Here is a 7,226-nt window from a genome sequence, read left to right as displayed (position 1 = left end):
TTTCCTATGGCTATTTCTGAATCTCTCTATTCAACCCAACCAGTAATAAATTGACATTTTTGCTAATAAAGTGATAGTTTGGTACATTTGACACACAATGTTCATAAATGAAGCATTCATATTTCTCCTTTACCCAAATATGCTTTTTTTCAGTTTATATACTTCTTTTGAGAGAGATACAGAGTAGGAGAGAGAGAGAGAGAGAGAGAGAGAGAGAGAGAGAGAGAGAATCTCTAGCAGGTTCTGCATTGTCAATGCGGAGCCCGATGTGGGCATAAATTCATGAACCATGAGATCATGACTTGAACTGAGATCAAGAGTCAGACACTAACTGACTGAGCCACTCAGGCACCCCTCAAATAAGAATCTTTAAGTTAAATTTATTTAAATCTGACAATAGTTCATATTTCATGCATGAGGTCTTATATAAGACAGAGCAGGGGAGCCTGGGTGGCTCGGTCAGTTAAGCCTCCGGCTTCGGCTCAGGTCATGATCTCACATTCGTGGATTCGAGGCCCCCATAGGGCTCTGTGCTGACAGCTCAGAGCCTGGAGGCTGCTTCAGAGTCTGTGTCTCCCTGTCTCTGCCCCTCCCCACTCATGCTCTGTCTCTCTCTGTCTAAAAAATAAATAAAACATTAAAAAAAAAAGACAAAGCTGTAATGACAGAAGTGCTTATGTGAATGTTCTGGTTCAAGAAATAAAAAATATCTATAGAAAATATTTAGGAAACCTATCATCAAAGATTCAAGGACATCAAAGTTAGAATTTAGCAAGTAATGCTCTTACTTTTGCTATGCTGTCTTATATATGCTTTTGGTCTCATGCAAGTAAAAGTAATACTGTTCATAAACAGTATAATTTATATATCTTGCCTGTTAAAAAATAAAAGAAGTCAATTATATATTCAATTTCTTTTTATATTTTTTGTTGCAAGTTTGTAAAGTTCATTGACATAACATTATCTTAACCCTTACCATAAAACTACCTGATTTATGACACGAATCTGATATATACATTGTAAACCAACAGTGAATCTGACAATATTAGTACTGGAGAGTATGTGTTTAAATACTTGAGTTTATAATTTATGATAAGTAAGAATAAGCTTCCAAATTTAAACATCACCTGCATATGATTTATTGACTTTATGTTTAAGTATAATAAAGAGAATAGCAATATAAAAAGGTGTAACTCACACTAATAACAAATAAGCAATAGTTACTTTTTATCTATAAAAGTATGTAGCTATAGAAGTTGGGGTTCTGGTTTTTTACTTTGCTTATCCATTTGGAGTGTCATTGTAACTACTGTATTGTAAATGATGGAAAATAATTGCATATGTTAAAAAATAGTGTTATATTCTTAAAAAATAATAAAAAAGTAAAGTTACAAAAAAAATAAAAGTATGTAACTATAGATAATTATGCTCAATGAGCATGAAATGACTTTGAGTAATCACCAAAAATTTAGTCTGGGCATACTAAATAATAACCACATGTTGTATGCATTATTTCACAAAGGAAACTATGCAAATGTGGAGGGATTAACAAAAAAGGAGAAATATTAAGTTTACAATATTTGATTTCCTAATCGGTGGGAAATAATTCTGTGAGGGGAGAAATCACCCTCAAAGTTATATTCTCAATATTTACTTACAGACAATGGAAGATGAGCAGACACAAAACAATATTATTGTGATCTGAGGAACTCTCCTTTGAGATTTCCATTGTTCATACAATTGTGCCTATGGCAATGACACAATTTATTTGATATACAAAATTAATATGCATGAATAAATAGACTGTATATGAGCATCATTGTAAGCAAGGCTACTGTGATAACATCCAAACTAATCCTTAGGCAAGCATAAGATAATTAGTGTAAAGTAAACCATTGAAAAGTAGATTCATCAAGAACTAGCATCATATTTATGTAATTGTTTTCCTTAAACCTACAAGGAAGTTCAACTTTTGTTCATTCAAAGATTAAAAAAAAATCTGACAGAATTTAAGCTTTGGAAGTCAAAATATCCTTCCTTTGGATAAAATCCTATTTCAGAATTTGAACTAACTAACATACTTTTTACTTTATCTGTTCTATTTAACTGCCACTTATTAATTAGAAATTATCTTGGTTCTCACCAATTATCTTTGAATGACATTAATTATTTCTCAGGTTTCAACAGATTTTTGTCACTTTTTTATCTGATGAATTAGCACAATACTTATTAATTTTTAAAGTAGCATATGATTATTTTCTACTGCTTTCCCTTCACGATGTAAATGTAAACCTTATTAGCTTTTCTCAGTTATCAACATGGAAAGCCAATTAAAGTAATAATAAATGAAAGAGAAAAATAGAACAAAAAGAAGTAAATAAAGAAAAGCCAAAGAAAGTAGGAGAAAAAAAATTTTCATTGTGTGTTACTTCATATTGTAGCTGATATAAGAAATCTTATAAGAATAAAGATAGTACAATGTATTACCTAATGAAGACTTATTTATTTGTTTTGGTAATATATACTACTTCATTAATTATACATTTTTCTGATTATGTGACTGAGTTACTGTATATGAAGCCAGCATTGCTGTTCCTGTAATTTTCAGGGAAGGAAATCTCTGACAAATTGTGTGCCAAAATAACAATGGAGCTGGACAGATTTCTACAGACCCAGTGTCTTGATCCTTAGGTTTGCCATTCCAGAAAATGGATATGATATCTCTGGATCATGAGATTTACAGGAGACTGACATATAAACTACAGGTTTCATTTGTTGGTTACAAGGAGAAATGTAATTCTGACAAACAGGTTGGAATACTCATGACAGCAGGACTGACATTTCCCATAGTCACAGCTACCTAGGAAGAAAACAGATAAGACTGCTTTCAGAACATGAACTCAGAGAGGGAAGACAAGTAGGTTATGTTTCATAGAATCATTGATCTGTAATAGTAATTCCATTATTTTTGTCCAAAGGTACCCATGCTCACAAACAAAATTATGATATTTTTGTAGTTAGATAAAAAGCATATTTCAAAAAATTTCAAAAGTAATATCATGTAGAACATGTTAGAATGGATTTTAAAACTGTACAATATTTATCCAATGAAATACTTACGGCATTGAGAACAATCAAGTAGGTCTGTGTAAAGTAACAGATAAATGTCAAAACCATTGAATGTTGGGGCTGCTGGGTGGCTCAGTCTAATTTTAAGCAGCTGACTCTTGATTTTGGCTCAGGTCATAATCTCGTGATTCATGAGATTGATCCCTGTCTTGTAAGCATAGAATCTACATGAGATTCTTTCTCTCCCTCTCTCTCTCCCTCTATCCCCCCTCATGCACATGTTCTCTCTCTAAAAATAAATTAAAAAAATAAAACTTTAAAATAATTTTCGATGTTGAGTGAAAAAAGCAAGCATAATAATACATTTAGTGTAATATTACTGATATAAATTTCAACACATACAAAATATAACAGTATTATATTTAAAAACACCCATTTGTGATAATACTATTTGTATTACTATTTTCATTCTTTTTATTTATTTATTTTTGAAAGAGGCGGGGACAACATCAGCAGGGGAGGGGCAGAGAGAGAGAGAGAGAGAGAGAGAACCCCAAGTAGGCTGATGTGGGGCTGAACACACAAAATCATGAGATCATAACCTAAGCTTAAATCAAGAGTCAATGCTCAGACCACCTAAGCCACCCACATGCCCCAGTGGGACTATTTTTAAAACAGAAATGTGATAAGCACAAAATTGACACATGTACTTGATATTAGAGGAAAAGCAGTAGGATTCAAAGGGCATTTGAGTATTGACAGCTACTTGCAGTGTTCTAATTCTTTAGCTGGTCTGATTTTTCACATGTGTTAGTTTTATATGTATATATTTGTTGGTTATTCACATACCCATATATGAATCCATATATTATATCATATTTCCAATGATACTTGGTTGAGATTATATAGATAGATAAATTCAAAATACGACAAGTAGAACTAAGGTTCAGTTAACATTCTGCCCATCTATATTCCATTGAGGCTAGTTTTATTCAATGCCATAAACCACAAATTGGAAAAATAACAGCTTTTATCTTTGATTTTATTTTCTTCGGTAGTCTCATTTAAAACTGAGAGTGATGCATTTGTTTTTCATTCTTAATATTTTTCCTTGTGTTTTACTTGTTTCCATTTCCCTTCAGTCAGAAGGATTAGTTGATCCAATCAATGGAACCCTACTTTGTAAAAATTCAAAAAATAAAATTTATCAGGCATTAGCATTTTTTAACATTGGGATGAAACATTTTAATCCGACAGTAGCACATAATACCATAAAGGGAGCCCTCCTAGCTCCAAAAGTTCCCCTCCAGTTTATAAAGAAGTTCTCAAAAATAACCAGATTTGCTAGGGACAGGGAATGGAGTGGGCAAAGCACTGAGGTCTGCTTTCTTGTCACTTACAGGTCCAGTTCTTAGCATAGCTTTTGTAATACTGGCTCCTCAGGTTTAAATCACAAGCCAATCTCCTTCTCTGTACTCTCCATGGAATTGCAGCCATGGATAAGCTTCTCTTGCCAGCTTGGATGCACAAGTTATCACAAGTTCTACCAGGCATGGAGTCCACAGAGTTGGTCTTCCTGAGCATCACTTGGCCCATATCCACCACATCCAGCCCCTCTAAGATCATGGAAACCACAGGTCCTGATTGCATGTACTTTACCAGGCCAGCAAAGAATGGTTGGTTCTTTAGGTCAATGTAGTATTCCTTGAGACGGTCTTCAGAAGTCTAAATTAATTTCATACCAATGAGATGGAATCCCTTTTGTTGAAAATGCTTGATGATTTCTCCAAGGCTGTGCTGGCTCCCATCCAGCTTGATGGCATGAAGGTGCCTTCAGTGTTGGCTGTGACCCCTCCAGCTGCTCCAGGTGCAACTCTGTTTGCAGCCGCCACCACTGGAAACACAAAATATTAGCTTTGGATGTCACATATTATTTTCATGTCCTCTACTGAACCATCAAAATAACTGGAAACTACGCGGGCTCTAAAGTGGCCACATAATTAAGGCCAAAAATTACAGCTCTGATCTGCCTGGGACTCATGAATTGAGAACTGATGTGGACTTGGGTACCCAGCCCACACCCACAAGGATTATGATGATAAAATGCCCTCTTTGTAATTTACTTCTACAAGGAAGTACATCTGAACACCTAGGAAAGGAAATGTTATGAGAGTGGATCCTTGAATACACACAAAATTAGACCTCAATTAACTTAGATTAAATTACTCTCTTATGGTGCAATAAATACATGAATTACAAATGAATTTCAGTTAGTCAAGATGAAAAACATAGAGAATGTTTCTTAAAAGCTGAGGTTTTGCAGGGTGCCTATGTGGCTCAGTTGGTTAAGCATCAGATTTCGACTCAGGTCATGATCTCGCAGACTGTGAGTTCCAGACCTGCATCTAGCTCCGGCCTGACAGCTCAGAGTCTGGAGCTTTCTTTGGATTCTATGTCTCCCTGTATCTGCCACTCCCTGACTTGTGCTTGTGCATTCTCTTGCTCTTTCTCTTAAAAATAAATAAACACAAACCAACAATTTTTTTTAAAGCTGAGGTTTTCAGCAATCAGACAATGTAAAGAAATAAAAGGCATCCAAATTGGCCAGAAGGACATCAAACGTTCACTCCTCATAGATGACATGATACTCTATGTGGAAAACCCAAAAGATTCCACCAAAACCTGCTAAAACTGATTCATGAATTCAGCAAAGTTATAAGATATAAAATCAATGTACAGAAATCGGTTGCATTCTTATACACCCACAATGAAGCAAAAGAAAGAGCAATCATGGAATCTATACCATTTATAATTGCGCCAAAACCCATAAAATACCTATGAATAAATTTAACCAAAGAGGTGAAAAGACTATGCAATGAAAACTATAAAAAGTTTATGAAAGAAATTGCAGAATTCCCTAAAAAATAGAAAAAATTTCCATGTTCTGGATAGGAAGAACAAATATTGTTAAAAATGTCAATACTACCCAAAGTAATCTACATATTCAATGCAATTCCTATGAAAATAACACCAGCATTCTTCACAGAGCTAGAACAAACAATCCTAAAATCTGAATGGAACTGGAAAGGATTGCAAATAGATAAAGCGATCTTGAAAAAGAAAACCAAAGCAGAAGGTATCATAATCCTGGACTTTAAGCTGTATTACAAAGCTGTAATTATCAAGACAGTATAGTATTGGCACAAAAACAGGTATTCAGATCAATGGAACAGAATAGATAACCCAGAAATGGACCCACAAATATATGGCCAACAAGTCTTTGACAAAGCAGGAAAGCATATCCAATGGAATAAAAACAGTCTCTTCAGCAAGTGGTGCTAGGAAAACTGGACAGCGACATGCAGATAAATGAACCTGGACCACTTTTTTACACCATAAACAAAAATAAATTCAAAAAGGATGAAAAACTAAATGTTAGATAGGAAGCCATCGGAATCCTCAAGTAGAATGCAGGCAAAAACCTCTTTGATCTTGGCTGCAGCAATTTCTAACTTAACACCTGTCCAGGGTCAAGGGAAACAAAAGCAAAAATGAACTATTGGAACCTCATCAAAATAAAATATTCTGCACAGTGAATGAAATAATCATCAAAACTAAAAAGCAACTGACAGGATGGGAGAAGATATTTGCAAACGACATGTCAGAAAAAGAATTAGTATCCAAAATCTATAGAGAACTTACCAAAAAATAAATAATCCAGTGAAGAATTGGGCAAAAGACATGAATAGACACTTTTCCAAAGAAGAAATTCAGATGGCCAACTGACCCATGAAAAAATACTCAACATCACTCATCATAAGGGAAAGACAAATCCAAACCACAATGAGATACCACCTCACACCTGTCAGAATGGCTAACATTAACAACTCAGGCAACAACAGATGTTGGCGAGGATGTGGAGAAAGAGGATCTCTTTTGCACTGCTGGTGGGAATGCGAACTGGTGCAGCCACTCTGGAAAGCAATATGGAGGTTCCTCAAGAAGCTAAAAATAGAACTACCCTATGACCCAGCAATTGCACTACTAGGTATTTATCCAAGGGATACAGGTGTGCTGTTTTGAAGGGACACATTCACCCCAATGTTTATAGCAGCACCATCAACAAAAGCCAAAGGATGGAAAGAGCCCAAATGTCC

At 34.9% G+C, this 7,226-nt stretch overlaps 1 pseudogene; it reads right to left on the bottom strand.

Annotated features, from left to right (window-relative positions):
- Positions 1–4,461: 4,461 nt before the first annotated feature.
- The window catches only part of LOC115275913, a 6,884-nt pseudogene continuing 4,119 nt past the window's right edge, over positions 4,462–7,226 (bottom strand).

This window comes from Suricata suricatta, chromosome 2, assembly GCF_006229205.1.
Source record: "Suricata suricatta isolate VVHF042 chromosome 2, meerkat_22Aug2017_6uvM2_HiC, whole genome shotgun sequence".
NCBI lineage: Eukaryota > Metazoa > Chordata > Mammalia > Carnivora > Herpestidae > Suricata > Suricata suricatta.
Note: the sequence above shows the minus strand (reverse complement) of the source record. Positions and strands in the feature narration are given on the sequence as shown.